Source organism: the organism of the source record quoted next, unplaced genomic scaffold, assembly GCF_019419815.1.
Source record: "Pyrus x bretschneideri cultivar Hongxiangsu unplaced genomic scaffold, Pyrus_bretschneideri_v1 Contig17, whole genome shotgun sequence".
NCBI classification, from domain to species: Eukaryota; Viridiplantae; Streptophyta; class Magnoliopsida; order Rosales; family Rosaceae; genus Pyrus; species Pyrus x bretschneideri.
This window is the reverse complement of record NW_025999468.1, coordinates 3,445,399-3,463,101: the sequence shown is the minus strand read 5'-3', so window position 1 is coordinate 3,463,101 and position 17,703 is coordinate 3,445,399.

The following is a 17,703-nucleotide window of genomic DNA, read 5'->3' as shown; positions in this document are numbered from 1 at the left end:
GACTTGAATTTGAGTCTTCATCCCACGTACCGAAAAATGACTTAAATTTGACCTTCTTCTGTTGATTAATGTCATCTGTAATAAGGTAAACTTATGTGCTTTAGCTTTTCGTTCTGATTCTTTATATTGGCGAAGATATTGTTTCTTCTTTGTCGTCATCCTCTTTTTGTATCACCTTTTTCCTTGAAATACACTACTACAAAAGGACCTAATAGTGTCAGTTGTTGCGTCGGTTTAATATTATATAGTGGCGAAAAAGAGATTTGCGACACTCACTGAAGATGACGTCGTATTTACTGTCGCTTATAAGCGTCATAAAATTTCTATGTCGCTTTTAAACCGACATAAAAATTTAGTGTCGCTTATAACCGACATATATTTTAATATTTTTAAGTACTGGCGTTGCTTTAAATAAAATAGTGTCGCTTTTAAGCGACATAAACTATGGGTGTCGGTTTTAGGCGACCCTAATTCTTGTTTTTAATATTTTAAATCCTGCGTCGGTTTTGAGCGCCATATATTTTGAAAACCAGTGTCGGTTGTAAGCGACACATTGATCGTCTTTATATCCTCTCCCCCGTGTTTTCTTTTTCTTCTCTTTCACTTTTCTTATTCGTTCTTCCAATTTTTACAAAGTCTCCCGTGTTCTCTCTCTTTCAGCTTTCTCCTTTGGTTTTCAAACTTCATTTGTTCCTCTTCACAACAGTAAGTTTTTCTTGCTTATAATATTTTTATTTTCTCCTCTTATGTTTAATTTTTAGTTACAATTTATTTTTGTAGGAAATTTATTTGAGTTGGTTGAGTACATAAAGAATTGTTGACGTCGAAATTCTTCAACAAATCAGGTTTGTATCACTAACTTCTTTAATTTTTAAATTGTATAATACACAAGTTTATTTATTCAAAAATTATAATTTAAGCACTTAGATAAAATTCTACTATTTTTGTTAAATTAATAAAAATTTAGTCGAATTAATTAATTTTGTCACTCTAATTGTTATTTTAATTTGTTGTTATTTTGATAATTTTTTGTTGTTATTTACTAGAATGGATTAGATGAACATAATTTGAATTGTTATGAGAAAATGGAATGAATAATATTTATAAGCATTTATGTTAAATTAACAATATTAAATATAACATAAACTTATAATATTGAGTAATATAAGAATATATTATGTTAATTTTTTTTTTTGCACTCTAATTGTTATTTTAATTTGTTGTTATTTTGATAATTTTTTGTTGTTATTTACTAGAATGGATTAGATGAACATAATTTGAATTGTTATGAGAAAATGGAATGAATAATATTTATAAGCATTTATGTTAAATTAACAATATTAAATATAACATAAACTTATAATATTGAGTAATATAAGAATATATTATGTTTTTTTTTTTTTTTGCACTCTAATTGTTATTTTAATTTGTTGTTATTTTGATAATTTTTTGTTGTTATTTACTAGAATGGATTAGATGAACATAATTTGAATTGTTATGAGAAAATGGAATGAATAATATTTATAAGCATTTATGTTAAATTAACAATATTAAATATAACATAAACTTATAATATTGAGTAATATAAGAATATATTATGTTATTTTTTTTTTTTTTTGCACTCTAATTGTTATTTTAATTTGTTGTTATTTTGATAATTTTTTGTTGTTATTTACTAGAATGGATTAGATGAACATAATTTGAATTGTTATGAGAAAATGGAATGAATAATATTTATAAGCATTTATGTTAAATTAACAATATTAAATATAACATAAACTTATAATATTGAGTAATATAAGAATATATTATGTTAATTTTTTTTTTTTGCACTCTAATTGTTATTTTAATTTGTTGTTATTTTGATAATTTTTTGTTGTTATTTACTAGAATGGATTAGATGAACATAATTTGAATTGTTATGAGAAAATGGAATGAATAATATTTATAAGCATTTATGTTAAATTAACAATATTAAATATAACATAAACTTATAATATTGAGTAATATAAGAATATATTATGTTTTTTTTTTGTTTTGCACTCTAATTGTTATTTTAATTTGTTGTTATTTTGATAATTTTTTGTTGTTATTTACTAGAATGGATTAGATGAACATAATTTGAATTGTTATGAGAAAATGGAATGAATAATATTTATAAGCATTTATGTTAAATTAACAATATTAAATATAACATAAACTTATAATATTGAGTAATATAAGAATATATTATGTTATTTTTTTTTTTTTTGCACTCTAATTGTTATTTTAATTTGTTGTTATTTTGATAATTTTTTGTTGTTATTTACTAGAATGGATTAGATGAACATAATTTGAATTGTTATGAGAAAATGGAATGAATAATATTTATAAGCATTTATGTTAAATTAACAATATTAAATATAACATAAACTTATAATATTGAGTAATATAAGAATATATTATGTTTTTTTTTTTTTTTTGCACTCTAATTGTTATTTTAATTTGTTGTTATTTTGATAATTTTTTGTTGTTATTTACTAGAATGGATTAGATGAACATAATTTGAATTGTTATGAGAAAATGGAATGAATAATATTTATAAGCATTTATGTTAAATTAACAATATTAAATATAACATAAACTTATAATATTGAGTAATATAAGAATATATTATGTTAATTTTTTTTTTTGCATTCTAATTGTTATTTTAATTTGTTGTTATTTTGATAATTTTTTGTTGTTATTTACTAGAATGGATTAGATGAACATAATTTGAATTGTTATGAGAAAATGGAATGAATAATATTTATAAGCATTTATGTTAAATTAACAATATTAAATATAACATAAACTTATAATATTGAGTAATATAAGAATATATTATGTTTTTTTTTTTTTTGCACTCTAATTGTTATTTTAATTTGTTGTTATTTTGATAATTTTTTGTTGTTATTTACTAGAATGGATTAGATGAACATAATTTGAATTGTTATGAGAAAATGGAATGAATAATATTTATAAGCATTTATGTTAAATTAACAATATTAAATATAACATAAATTTATAATATTGAGTAATATAAGAATATATTATGTTAATTTTTTTTTTTTGCACTCTAATAAGAATATAACCTAAACTTATAATATTTAGGAATATAAGAATATAAGAATATAACCTAAACTTATAATATAAGAATATCCTTTCATATAAGAATATAACCTTTCATATAAGAATATAACCTAAACTTATAATATTTAGGAATATAAGAATATAAGAATATAACCTAAACTTATAATATAAGAATATCCTTTCATATAAGAATATAACCTTTCATATAAGAATATAACCTAAACTTATAATAATTAGGAATATAAGAATATATTAATTAATTTTTTTTGCACTCTAATTGTTATTTGAATTTGTTGTTATTTTGATAAGTTTGATAACTTTTGGTTGTTATTTATTAGAATGGATTAGATGAGCATAATTTTGATAACTTTTTGTTGTTATTTTAATTTGTTTTTACTATAATAGGTGTTGAAAATTAAAAGATTGCAATCGTGATAGAGTTCGAGGGGTGAAAGATAGAAATTGAAAATTTTGATAGTTATGCCTACATGATAGGGATTGAAAGATTGTAGGCATCTTAGTGTCAACGTAATATTTTACCTTCGTAAAGTGGTAAAATATGGACAAGAGTTGGTTGACAATACCCCGAAATTTTGAAGCGTATACAACTGGAATTAATTTGTTTTTGGATCAAGCAGTTGCAAATGGTGTTGCTCCTGATAAGTTTAGATGTCCTTGCAAAAGATGTTGTAATCGATATACTTTTGTTAGGAACACCATTGTTGAACATCTCATATTGTATGATATGGATAAAGATTATAAAAACGCTTGTTGGCGACATCATGGCGAGCAAAACATTGGAGAGCAAAATGTGGGAATTGGAGAAGAAGAAACAGAAGATGAGGTGATTAGCATGCATGATTTTCTTAATGATGTATTTGTCCAACCATTAACAGAAGAAGGTGTTGGGCCATCTACTGAGCCCCCTATTGGGGAAGGGCGTCCAGAAGAGGTGCAGACTTTTTTTAAGTTGCTTGAAGAGGCAGATCAAGATTTGTGGCCAGGTTGTAAGGAGTTTAAGAAATTGGAAGCAGTTGTAAGATTGTATCAGATCAAGTGTTTAGCGGGAATGCCTGATGAGATCTTCACCACTTTACTGGAGTTAATTAAAAGAATGTTGCCTGAAGGGGATTGTTTGCCTGAATCCTGTTATAAGGCAAAAAAACTTATAAATGACTTGGGGTTGTCGTATGTGAAAATTGATGCATGTCCCAATGATTGCATGATTTATTGGAAAGATACTTCAGATTTGACCGTGTGCTCAGTTTGTGGTAAATCAAGATATAAAATTACCAATGCAGAGGATAGCTCGAGGAAAAAGGTCGCAGCAAAGGTTATGTGGTATTTTCCTTTAAAACCACGATTGCAACGATTTTTTATGTCGAAGCATATGGCTGAACATATGAGATGGCATGCAACTGAATGTCCTAAGGATGAGTTTATGAGACATCCTTCAGATTCTCCCGCATGGAAGCATTTGGATAATTTATATCCGCATTTTGCGTCAGAAATTCGAAATGTGCGATTAGGGTTAGCCAGTGATGGATTTAATCCTTTTGGGAAAATGAGGAATGATCATAGCACATGGCCTGTGGTGCTTTCTGTTTATAATTTGCCACCTTGGATGTGCATGAAGCAACCAAATTTGTTATTGTCTTTGTTAATACCAGGACCGCGCAGTCCTGGTAAAGAGATTGATGTATACATGCGTCCATTGATTGACGAGCTGAATGAGTTGTGGGAGGTGGGCATTCCCACTTATGATGCGTATTCCAACCAAAGTTTTACGATGAAGGCTATCATGTTATGGACTATAAGTGATTTTCCGGCTTATGGAATGTTGTCAGGATGGAGTACACATGGTTATAAAGCTTGTCCACATTGCATGCATGATAAAGAATCTATTTACTTGCCAGCGAGTCGCAAGATTTGTTATATGGGGCATCAACGTTTTCTTGAAGATAATCATAGGTTTCGAAGGTAAACCATCACTTTTAATGGTCGTCGAGAGCATCGTAGTGCACCAAGGCAGTGGACTGGTTTACAATGTCTCGAAGAACTTTCTACATTGAGATTTACTTTTGGAAAACCAAACAAGGATGCTTCAGTTGGGCAACGCAGAAGAAGAGCTTCGAGCAGTACAAGTAGTAACAGTCAGTGGAAGAAGAAATCGATTTTTTATGAACTACCTTATTGGAGGCATCTGTTGATTAGACACAATCTTGATGTTATGCATATCGAGAAGAATATATGTGACAGTGTGGTGGGAACATTGCTAGATATAGAAAAGTCTAAAGATGGATTGGCGGCACGTGCAGATCTTGAATTCTTGAACATAAGACATAGTCAACACCCACGTAGAGAAGGAAATAGAACATTTCGACCTCCAGCATTGTTCACATTGAAAAGAGAAGAAAAAACTGCGTTTTGTAAAGTATTGTCTACTATTCGGGTCCCAGATGAATATTCATCAAATCTGTCGCGATGTGTGCACGTGAATGAACGAAAAATACATGGGTTGAAAAGTCATGATTGCCATGTTTTAATGCAGCAGTTACTCCCGCTTGCAATACGTCCGGTTTTGCCTAAAGCTGTTACTATGGTTTTATTAGAGTTGAGTGCAATTTTCAGACAGTTATGTAGTAAGAAGGAGTCTGAGGAATGATTTAAGCAACTGAATTCAAGAATTGCCTTGACATTATGTCAACTTGAGAAAATATTCCCTCCTGCATTTTTTGATATAATGGTGCACCTCCCAGTTCACTTGGCAGATGAAGCAGCTCTTGCAGGGCTATTCAATATAGATGAATGTATCCAATTGAACGGTAATGAATAAATTTTTATAATTTTTTTACAATTGTAGTCATAACTTTAATTAATAATTATAATAATTTGTATTTCGTTTTATAATTGTAGGTATTTGCAAACACTTAAGCGCTATGTTCGTAATAAAGGTCGTCCTGAAGGTTCTATTGCTGAAGCATATTTGGTGGATGAGTGCTTGTCATTTTGTTCCATGTATCTTAGAGACGTTGAGTCTCGTCGTACCCGTAGAGGCCGAAATGAAGATGGTATTGGACGTGGAGTATCTAGTAGGTTATCAATTTTTGACTCGAAAGGATGTTATATGGGTTCAGGAGAAAATGTGGAGCTCGATCTAAATGTTCTTGATCAGTGCCATAGATACATTCTAAATAATTGTGATGAGGTTAGCCCATTTAGAAGGTAAGAACGTTTAATCATACGTCTTAATGTTTTATTGGTTTTCTTAACTTTGAAAAAATAATTATCTAAATTGGACATAATTGTGTAGGCAACATGAAGAATTCTTGAAAACTAAACATCGTCGAGAAAGGTTAACTATGCGACAAATTAAGGAGCTAAGCAAGAAAGAATTTCCAGAATGGTTCATGCAACATGTGAGTTGATATAACAATCATATTATTTATTTATTGTTTTGCATTTTAATTATAACATGTTTATAGTTATTGTGTCAATTTTTATCTTAATGCTTATTACAGATGAATTCAAGATATGATGCTAATGACACATTGATATCTCAAGACTTGCATTGGCTAGCTAATTATCCTAGTAGGGTTGTGAGTAGATACAAAAGTCACATTGTTCATGGATTTAGATTTCGTATAAAATCTGTGGATGATAAGCATAAGAATCAAAATTGTGGTGTCTTTGTACCTGCAAATGTTCCTGGAGCAATTGGGCAAGTGAATTGTTATGGCAGAGTTGTAGATATGTTCGAGGTCAAATATTGTGGTCCTACTGAAGCAGGAGATAGGGGTCGAGCTGTGATGTTATTTAAGTGCGAATGGGTTAATAGTGAAAGTCCACGAGGAATGAAGACTGATCAATATGGATTTACTATGGTGAATTTCAATCAATTGGGATTTAAAGAGGATCCTTTCATACTAGCATCACAAGCATTACAGGCATTTTACGTGGAGGACACGATTGAAAAAGGTTGGCACGTAGTTGTTCGAACTCAGCCAAGAGATTTATTTGACGTGTTAGAGGATAGTGATGCTATTGATGATTATGCCATGCCGAACTTGGATGATCGAATTCTTGATAATGAAAATTTCCATACAAGGGTTGGCGTGGAAGAGACTCCCTTTCTTGAATCATTAGCGTTGCCTACCGAGTTCGTTAATCATGCAAATACCGACGATGAGTTAACAGATGATAACAGGGAATAAATATATTAATTATTTTTTGTATTAATTAGACTTTGTTTCATTTTGTATTCTATGATATCCTATCATAAAATTATATTTCTGTTTTTTTTTTTTCTTGTTTCTTGTCGCTTTTAACCGACGGCAAATGTCATGTGTGTCAGACTTAGCGTCGGTTTTAACCGACGCAACCTTAGCCTAAACCGACGCAACGTTAATCTTACGTCGGTTTTATGCGACGCATTATTATCATATTTCGACGCAATGTTGTGAATCATATGTAATAATTATATATAATTTAACAGTTTTAAAAACTATAATAATTATATATATTAACTTAAAAACTATAATAATTATATATTAATTTAACAGTTTTACACCCCTAAAGACTATAATAATTATAATTATTATTATATATAATTATATATATTAATTTAAAAACTATAATAATTATATATTAATTTAACAGTTTTATATAATTATATATATTAATTTAAAAACTATAATAATTATATATAATTATATATTAATTTAACAGTTTTACACCCCTAAAAATTATAATAATTATATATATAATTATTATACGAATTCTACGAAACTAATTTCAACGATCCAACCGTCAAACATGTTTGTATATAATTTGAGATCGTATACGAAAAAAATCGCAAAAAACAAACATTCTGGGATAAAGTAACGGGACAAAAAATTTCGACGGTTATCAACGAAAAATGACGATTTAACGGTTATTTTAAGTCCGATTTTGATGATTTTTTGCAGCTACACTCCTTGAACCTATATGAATACAATGAATGAATTCGATCTTCAAATTAAAATATTTATACTAGTGGATACCACAAAATCTTACGTTATACTTAATGAAAGTGTGAATAAACTCTTAAGTCTTAGTGAATCTATCGTTTTGATGGGATACGCATTCTACGAAACTAATTTCAACGATCCAACCGTCAAACATGTTTGTATATAATTCGAGATCGTATACGAAAAAAATCGCAAAAAACAAACATTCTGGGATGAAGTAACGGGACAAAAGATTTCGACGGTTATCAACGAAAAATGACGATTTAACGGTTATTTTAAGTCCGATTTTGATGATTTTTTGCAGCTACACTCCTTGAACCTATATGAATACAATGAATGAATTCGATCTTCAAATTAAAATATTTATACTAGTGGATACCACAAAATCTTACGTTATACTTAATGAAAGTGTGAATAAACTCTTAAGTCTTAGTGAATCTATCGTTTTGATGGGATACGCATTCTACGAAACTAATTTCAACGATCCAACCGTCAAACATGTTTGTATATAATTCGAGATCGTATACGAAAAAAATCGCAAAAAAAAAACATTCTGGGATGAAGTAACGGGACAAAAAATTTCGACGGTTATCAACGAAAAATGACGATTTAACGGTTATTTTAAGTCCGATTTTGATGATTTTTTGCAGCTACACTCCTTGAACCTATATGAATACAATGAATGAATTCGATCTTCAAATTAAAATATTTATACTAGTGGATACCATAAAATCTTACGTTATACTTAATGAAAGTGTGATGATCAATGAAAATTGATGATTTTGTAAAAAGAATAAAATGCAAGCTTTGAGTTACATTGGCAAGGTTTAAACTTTTGAGAAATGCTCATCTAATCCATTATAGTAAATAACAACCAAATGTTATCAAAGTTATCAAAATAACAACAAATTAAATGTTATCAAAGTCATCTAATCCATTATAGTAAATAACAACCAAATGTTATCAAAGTTAAACTTTTGAGAAATGTTACCAAATGTTATATTACTAAATATTATAAGTTTATGTTATATTTAATATTGTTAATTTAACATAAATGCTTATAAATATTATTCATTCCATTTTCTCAAAACAACTCAAATTATGTTCATCTAATCCATTCTAGTAAATAACAACAAAAAATTATCAAAATAAAAACAAATTAAAATAACAATTACAGTGCAAAAAAAATTGATTCAACTTAATAAATTTATTTATTAAAATATTATATGAGATAACATAACTGATTACTTTTTAATTTTGGATTAAAATTTTTTAATTTTTTTGTTTCTATTTTTATCCTTGTTCTCTTTTTTTTTGTAACTTAAAACTTTTTTTTTTATGTTGGGCGGGAATTTTCCTGGTTTTTTTGCACGGGGGAATGGGTTGGAAGACTTTGTCAGTCATTATCATATCAAATTATGCTTATAGTGGCTTTAACCGATGCAAAATTATACAATTTCGAGAGTATCTGCTACAATGGATTTTCTGTCAGAGACACTACACAAATTTGTTCTTATTTCGACGCAAATTTTATCTTATTTGGACACAAACTTGTTCTTATTTCGATGTTATAAAAATCTGTCAGTCTAACGTCGGTTTTAACCGACGCAATGTGGCCTAATTTCGACGCTACTGACATAGTATGTCAGCCTATAATGATGGTTGAGTCAGACGGCACTGTCCTCAGTCAAAAGCTATAAGACATAGTGTCGGTTTTAAGCGACACAATGGGTCCTTATTTCGACGCAATGGGTCCTTATTTCGACACTATGCCATATAACGTCGGTTTTAACCGACGCAATGGTCTGAAAATTATGTCAGGCTTTCTGCCCAAAGTATGTCAAGCCCAAAGTATGTCAAGTCTGTAGCTTTCTGCCCAAAGTATGTCAGGTCTGTGTAGGCTTTCTGTCAAAGTCAGACCTTGTGTCGGTTTTAACCGACGCAAAGTGTTCATATTTCGACGCTATGCAATTATCCACATTTAATCTTCTTGATTTCCTATCTCGTCTCTATCCCCCACTTCCCCACCTGCTTCCCCACTTCTGTCTCTCGTCTCTATCCCCCACTTCCCCACTTCTGTCTCTCCTCCCACTTCTGTCTCTCCTCCCACTTCTGTCTCTCCTCTCTATCCCCCACTTCCCCACTTCTGTCTCTCATCTCTATCCCCCACTTCAGCCATATTCCTTCCACTTCTGTCTCTCGTCTCTTTCCCCCATTTCAGCCATATTCCTTCTCCTTCCATTAAATTTTGCTATGGATAGTTCTCGTGAAGATCAACGTTCTGAAGAACGTCACTTGGAAGAAGACGAGGGTGATGCTGGTTCTTTTTTGAATTGTTATTAATCTCAGTTTTTATTTTTATTTTTTTGTGTGTGTGTTTGAACTATTATTATTGCTAAACTGAAAATATACATTTGTTTCCTGGTTTTTAATTGTGTGTTTGTATTAACAAGGTACATCTCAACGGAGGCGTGGACCCTCAATTCCTAAATGGACAAAACAGCTTTGTTCGTTTGATTCGTCTGGAAAATGCATTAGTGATAATGCTAGTGCTTTTTCAAAACATGTAGTAGCGGAGGTTAGGGACTATAGAAATCTGCCGTTGGAGAAAGATTGGCGTAAGGTTACGGAAGAAGATAAGGAAGCTTTCTGGAATAAAATAAAGGTATATATAGATGTTTTTATTTTTAGTTGAAAATAGAAGAATAGGTCAATGATTGTAATAATATTTCACTAGCGTGATTTTTTTTGTTTTTTGTTTTTATGTATGTAGGGAAATATTTTTTTTGAAGATGCAGATATAGTAAAAATGTCTTTGATCCGTCATATGACGCTTAAGATTGCAGAGCATGCGCACAAAGAGTTTAGAAATAAGTTAAAAAAAAAGTATTATACTAAAAGAGCAGAAGAGGTGCGCAGCGAGCCTCCTCCTGATGTGATTCCTGCCCAATGGGATGATTTGTTGGCATCTTGGAATAGAGACAAAACAAAGGTAAACCTTACACGATTTATTTCGTTATAACTTTAAAGTTGCCTAATATAATCTTTTTTTTTTCGTTCGTTTTTTTTCAGGAGGTTGCTGAAAAAAATAAGATTAATCGGGGATTGAAATCAATGAACCATACTACTGGTACAAAATCCTTTGCAAGAGTGCGGGAAGAATATGTATGGATTGTACATTTTGAAGAGATGATTAATTTTAAATAATTATATTTATTTTTAGTATGAGGTTTGCTTAATTTGTTTGTATGAAATTTTATTTTTGATAAAGCGGAAGAAGCATGGGAAAGAAGCAGATCCTGTAACCTTTTTTCGTGAATGTCATACACGAAAAGATAAAACATCGATTGATGAAACATCGGAGCGTACAGGGGTAATTGATTTTTTCGTGTTAGTATTTGATTTTATTAGTATTTATTATCTATATCTTATTTTTCTGTTTTACGATTGAATTTTTGTTTTTAAAAATTGTAATGCAAGTCAACAATGGAGAGCAACCTGCAAACATTGATTGAGTCGGGCCAAGACGATAATGAAGATCTTAGGACCCAAGTTTATGTTGATACTATGGGTCCTGAGAGGTATAATAGAGTCAGAGGATACGGTCATGGTGTGACTCCTGATATGGTGTCTTATGCATCTTCTTCATCTTCTACATCAATTTCCTCCAAGAGATCATCTAAGAGTTCAATGGCGTTGCTGATGACTCAAAATAATGAGTTGAAAATGAGGGACAAAAATAATAATAAACGGATTTCGGACCTAGAGAACAAGCAAAATCAGTTGTTTGCATGGTTTTTTCAAAGATTTCAGCCACAACCACCGTATAGCCCGGGAACCCAACAATCAGGCCACAGTCAACCTCCTCAACAGTCGGGCCAAAGTCAGCCTCCCCCTGCATATCTGTATACTGGCCATAATCAGCAACCTCCATATCCTGTGTATCCGATGCCTGCGCAGCCCATGCCATACATGCAGCAGCCGCCTTATCAAGTGCCAGTATATCGACCTGAGATGGCTGCTCCTAGTGGATCTTTTCCTGAAGTTCCAGTTGGGGGGTTTTCTGGAATGCTTGCAGGTGTTGGATTTGATGTGGACTTGTCGAGGATTTTTGGATCATATGGAGGATCTCAAGGAGGAGGATCTCAAGGAGAAGGTTCTCAAGCAGAAGAATCTGGACGACGTTCAGGCGCAGATTCGGTTGGGTAGTTTAATTGGTTCTTTTTCTTGTCGGTTAAATACGACAGTATAATTGGTCTATCTTTTTGTTTTTTTATGTTATGTTTGTAATGTCGGATTTAATGTTTGTTACGACGGACGACTTTTTGGATTTTATGTGAAATGTTAGATGTACAGTTTGGCACTATTGTTTTTGTTATTTATTTTCATTAATGTTTATTTAGATCTTAAAATTTATAATTTTGATTATATAATTTACTTTAGTTGGAATTAATTAAAATTGCATGCAGTTGTCCATCTATTTTTATTATTATTAACAAATATAGTGTCGGTTAAGACCGTTACTAGATTTTATATTTTATTTATTTAATTGTTATCTAACGTCGGTTTAAGGAATATTTTATTTATTTAATTTTAATATAATGTCGCTTTAAAGCGACAGTAGACTGCATACTTTATAATTAAATAGCTGATGCACGTGTAAGTATGCGTCGCTTTAAACCGACGTTAAAGTTAGTGTCGCTTTAAAGCGACACTGTGTAGTGGCGGATTAAGCTCAAAAAGCGACACTGAAGCCCTTTCGCGACGCTAGCAATAGTGTCGCTATTGAAAAGCGACATTACATTGTTTAATGTCGGATTTGTGCCAAATTTTCGACAGAAATTTGATTTCTCGTCGGTTTGTTCTCCGCCGGTGATAGCATATATTGTAGTAGTGATAAAATAAAGTATCAACTCTAGGACAAGTAAAAGTTGATGCTTGCCAGTGATATCTCTGGACAGTAGCTGACAAGAAGTGAATCACCAGATACTGGCAAATTGCAAATGAATCATATCAGCCATACAACAGTCACATTTATTTTGTGTATCTAATTGTTGATCCACACACATATACATAAGCACATACAATAATTTTTTGTGATCAGGGTTGTTCATAAGGTTGTTGCATATAATTTGTTACTTGCTCAATCTAAATATACATTGTCCATACTTGTTTTGAAATGAAGAATGTTGGTAACCTGCTTATTACTTTGGTTGCTAATTGATTAGTTTCTAATGTTCTAATTTTATGATTCAAAAAGTGTATAGATGTCGCATTTGATCACTCGTTGTCGGAGTGTGACCAATGCGCCTCCCACATTATCAGCATCTACTGCTCCAGGCGTGAGTGCTCCATTTGAATGGGGAGCCTACACCCCTTACTGAGGCTACTCCTACGGCATCCCAGGTGCCTATCTCATCAACGTCATCAGTGTCCGTTCACCCATTTAGTGCACGGCGGCCTCACAGGCGCTGCTGCGAGCCGAACCCTTCTGATCACACTTCGGCGACGTCCAGAATCGAGGGTGAGGCCTCCCAGCCAGGTAGTTTTTTTCTAATTCTTGATCACTACGTTATATTTTTTTTTTCATTTTAAAATTATTTTTTTTATGATGCTGAAAATTTGCTGGATTGTGAAAATGTGTTGTGGGTTGTGAATTATTGTTATTTTATTGTTTTAAGGTTTTGGGAAATGCTATACTATTAGGCGAAGTTGTGTCGAATTTTCTGTGCAAATTGAAGCTTAGGGTTTTCACCATTTAAGTATTTTTGGCCAGCTAAAAAAAAAAAATTAGGGGGCCTAGTCGAATGTTGAAGCCGGCACAAAGTGTACATCTGACTGGCTCCAAGATCAAGATTGAGTATGACCCACTACATCATAGAGCGGCTACAACACAGCAGCATAGCATCGTCGCTAGTAGCTATGGTGTTGTTATTAAACAAAATTGTCCTATGCAATGGGAGATGTGGACAGAAATTCCCGATAGGACGAAAGACTTGGTTCTGCATAAAAATATTGTTCTTCTTGATGTTCTGTATATTCATTTTGACTTACTGGATTACTTAGGTATGTATCTAATCTGGCAATGAAATTAAATCATTCAACTCTTTTATCTGGTTATTTAATTCATTTTGATCTATTTCATCAATTTTTGAAATTAACTCTTCTGTTTCTTTTTCAAATTCATAAGCTAATCTTATCGATTCTTGTTTATTATAATCTTGTACTTTATGCCATGTCTGAGTTGCTTGTTCATGAATGTCATTGGGTTCATAAATTATTTTTCCGATTCTTGCATTCTTTTCTTCATCTAAATAAACAAATTCGGATTCAATATCATTTTTTTAGTTTTGTTTACAAATATTAAAAACCAAAATATATTATTTTAATATTATTATATTTCTTACTATTATTTTATTGTTTTTCATATTCGTAGGTCATTTTTGATCTTGATGATATATCCCTCGAGGTCAAGGCCTACTTAGATGAGACCTTAGCAACCCGGTACAAACATTGGAAGAACTATCTTCACACGCATTTTAAGCTATGGGATACTCCGGAGATTGCTCGCCTACATGGTTGCCTAAGCGAGTTGAACGACCGGCCAGAGGTTTGGGAGTGGCTCTGCAAACATTTTACGGACCCAAAATTTGTGGTATGTACATAATATTTAAATAATAGTTTATTATTGTTTTAGTTATTTTTTAAAGCTTTTTTTATTAATTTATTTCAAATAGTCGCACTAACATGTATATTGTGTGTTTAACAGAAGTAATATGTTGCTGGCAAGATAGCTCGGGAGTCAAAGACACTTCTCCACCATTCCGGTTCGAAGCCCTTTTCATATAGGCTTAAGGCACGACATCAGGTAAAAGTATATTAATTTAGAAATTTTATACAATTTATTTATTATTATTGATTAATAAAATTTTCTTAATGTTTTTTTTTTCTCTAGGAGGGTTCTAAATTCCCAGAGATCGACATGTTCGAGGACGTTTACATTCGACCTGGAGATGCGACCGCTGGGCAGCTTCATGTAAGTATATGTAATTGTTATTATTCTTATATGTATGAATCGTTCAAATATTATTTATATATATTTTTTTTCTTTATTATTACATGATATTATGGTGGAAAAGTGCACTGCTGTTCTCCAAGAAACAACATCACAGCTTCCCCCGGAGACCCCAATTGAGGACGTCACGGTACCCGAGGATGCAGGTTTTCAAATCCTGACTGATGTCCTGGATCAGAACTTCGGTCATCATCACGGCAAGGTTGTTTGGTGCATGGGGAACGCATGACTTCGTGAGACTAGTGCCTCTTCTTCCAGATCGAACACCAAAGAGGTCGATTCATTGAAAGAGGAAGTGACAACCTTAAATGGTCAGCTTGAGGTCCAGGGCGAGCAAATGAGGGCCCAAGGTGAGCAGCTGCAGGCTTATGCCGGGCAGATGAAAGACCTTATACGAGCCATACAGATGACCGGCCTCCAAATCTTACTACCAGTACCTGATCTTGCTACACCTTCAACCTCCGAGTCACTTCACCCTACCGATACCCAGTAGCCACTTCACCTAGAAGACTACTTGTAGTTTTTTCTTTTTTATTCGGACATCTTGTTTGTATATTTTCATATATTTTATAATTAAATACTTTTCTTTGATTAATTAATTATTATTTAGAATTTAATTACAATATTATTAAAAATTAAGAAAATAATATTTTTTACCAAAACGAAAAATCCACTTTGCATGACGTAGACTGCATCGCGCAAAGTATCTTTGCACAACTTAGAAACATGCGTTGCGCGACCGCAGTCTACGTCGCGCAAAGATCTTGCGCGATGATGGGGTTACTGCCTCAAAGCCACTTTGTGCGACATAGGCTGAGTCGCACAAAGTGGATTTGTGCGACGAAGGGGTTCCATGCGTCGTGCAAAGCCTTCTGTCACTGCTTTGCCATGACGGTTTGCGCGTAACGAAGGTTTGTTGGGCAAAATTTTGCGCGACATTTTTTGACTTTGCGCAACGAAGGACCTGCGTCACGCAAAGTGTTTTTTGTACTAGTGTCATTATAGTTCTCATAATAATGTTGGGGGGTGGGGACTTATCACCATTAGGATATTATTATCATATGTATTAAAATTTATAATGCAAGTGACCATTTCAAAATAGCATTAGGAAGGGATACGGGAAAGGTCGAGAGGTTTTTTCACCATGATTCACCCCAAATAGCCTCGCCTAGTGATCATAAAGCGCAATTTAAATGATTGCCCGAATTTTGGTAAACATACCAAGTTTTCGGTTTCTACCTAGGGCTATGCAATTCTTGTACGCAGTTAGTTGGTCTACCTTAAGGCCCATTGCCACCCAAACTATATGACGTTACAGTTGGTTACTAGGTACGAACCTAATGATTTTCATATTTACGCATTTGGGTGTGCATTCCATGTGCTAAGTTGCGCCGCTACAATGTAGCACCATGGGTCCTCAAAGAAGGATGTGTATCTGTTGTTGATCATGATTCTCCTTCACACTAGCTCTCTTAGAGCCCTTGCATGCAATTTTTTTATTGATCATTTTCGGGTTGTCACTTTAATAAGACAATCTTCCTGCTGTTAAGGGGAGATAAGAATGTCAACGTTCCTGTAAAACGGCGCGAAGTTATGTGGACGTTGCCCATTATGTCTCATCTCGATCCCCATATCGCACAAATGTGATAAGTAAGTGCAATGAATTCTAGTTTTCAAAATGTTGCTCTAGACGCATTCTTCTGATCTAGCTAAAGTGATGAGATCATATACCAACTGCAAACATGCATGTAAGGATGGACATACTTAACAGACGTCGAGTTAACATCCCTGGAGGGTGTGCCGCCCCTGTTGGATGGTTTGGAGGCCCATGTTAGACAATCCGGTACACCGACGGATAGCCGATCAATTTGTCTTGGCTTGGAGCATGACAGATCACTCGGCTCATAGGATTCACTTCCCTAGAAGAGTAAGACCCGACATAACAATGAATCCATACTTGATCGCTGTCTCAAATCATTTCCATCTCATGAGATTAATCCGGATTACTCGCGAGACTTGAAGTTCTTAATCCAGTATACTAGTTTGGATGAGCTAAATGGAATTGAAATGAGATTACCATCGATGATATTTTCACTTATATGGTAGCTACTGACATAAATGAAAAGTGACGATATCGAACCGTGTTCTATTGATTAAGTGACAACATAGAACTGATTGGACAACCGAAATTACAATCCAGGTCAAATTTCTTACCAAAGTGTGTTCGCCCCTGTCGTTCCTACACTACCCAAGGTAATCCTATTGTGTTACAAGATGGAAAGGAAGAGTTATGAGATGAATAAAATAGTGCGATATGATGCACGCCTTACGGCGCAAGGTTTCTCTCAAAACGTCATATGATTGATAGCAGCATTATGAAATATGGTTAGTGTTTCTCCATGGGATATAGATACAGAGATTTATATGTAAGTTCCTGAATAATTATATGGACTGGTTCAAATAATTCCAAAACCATGGAACACCCTCTTAACTTGTTTAAGGCGTTCA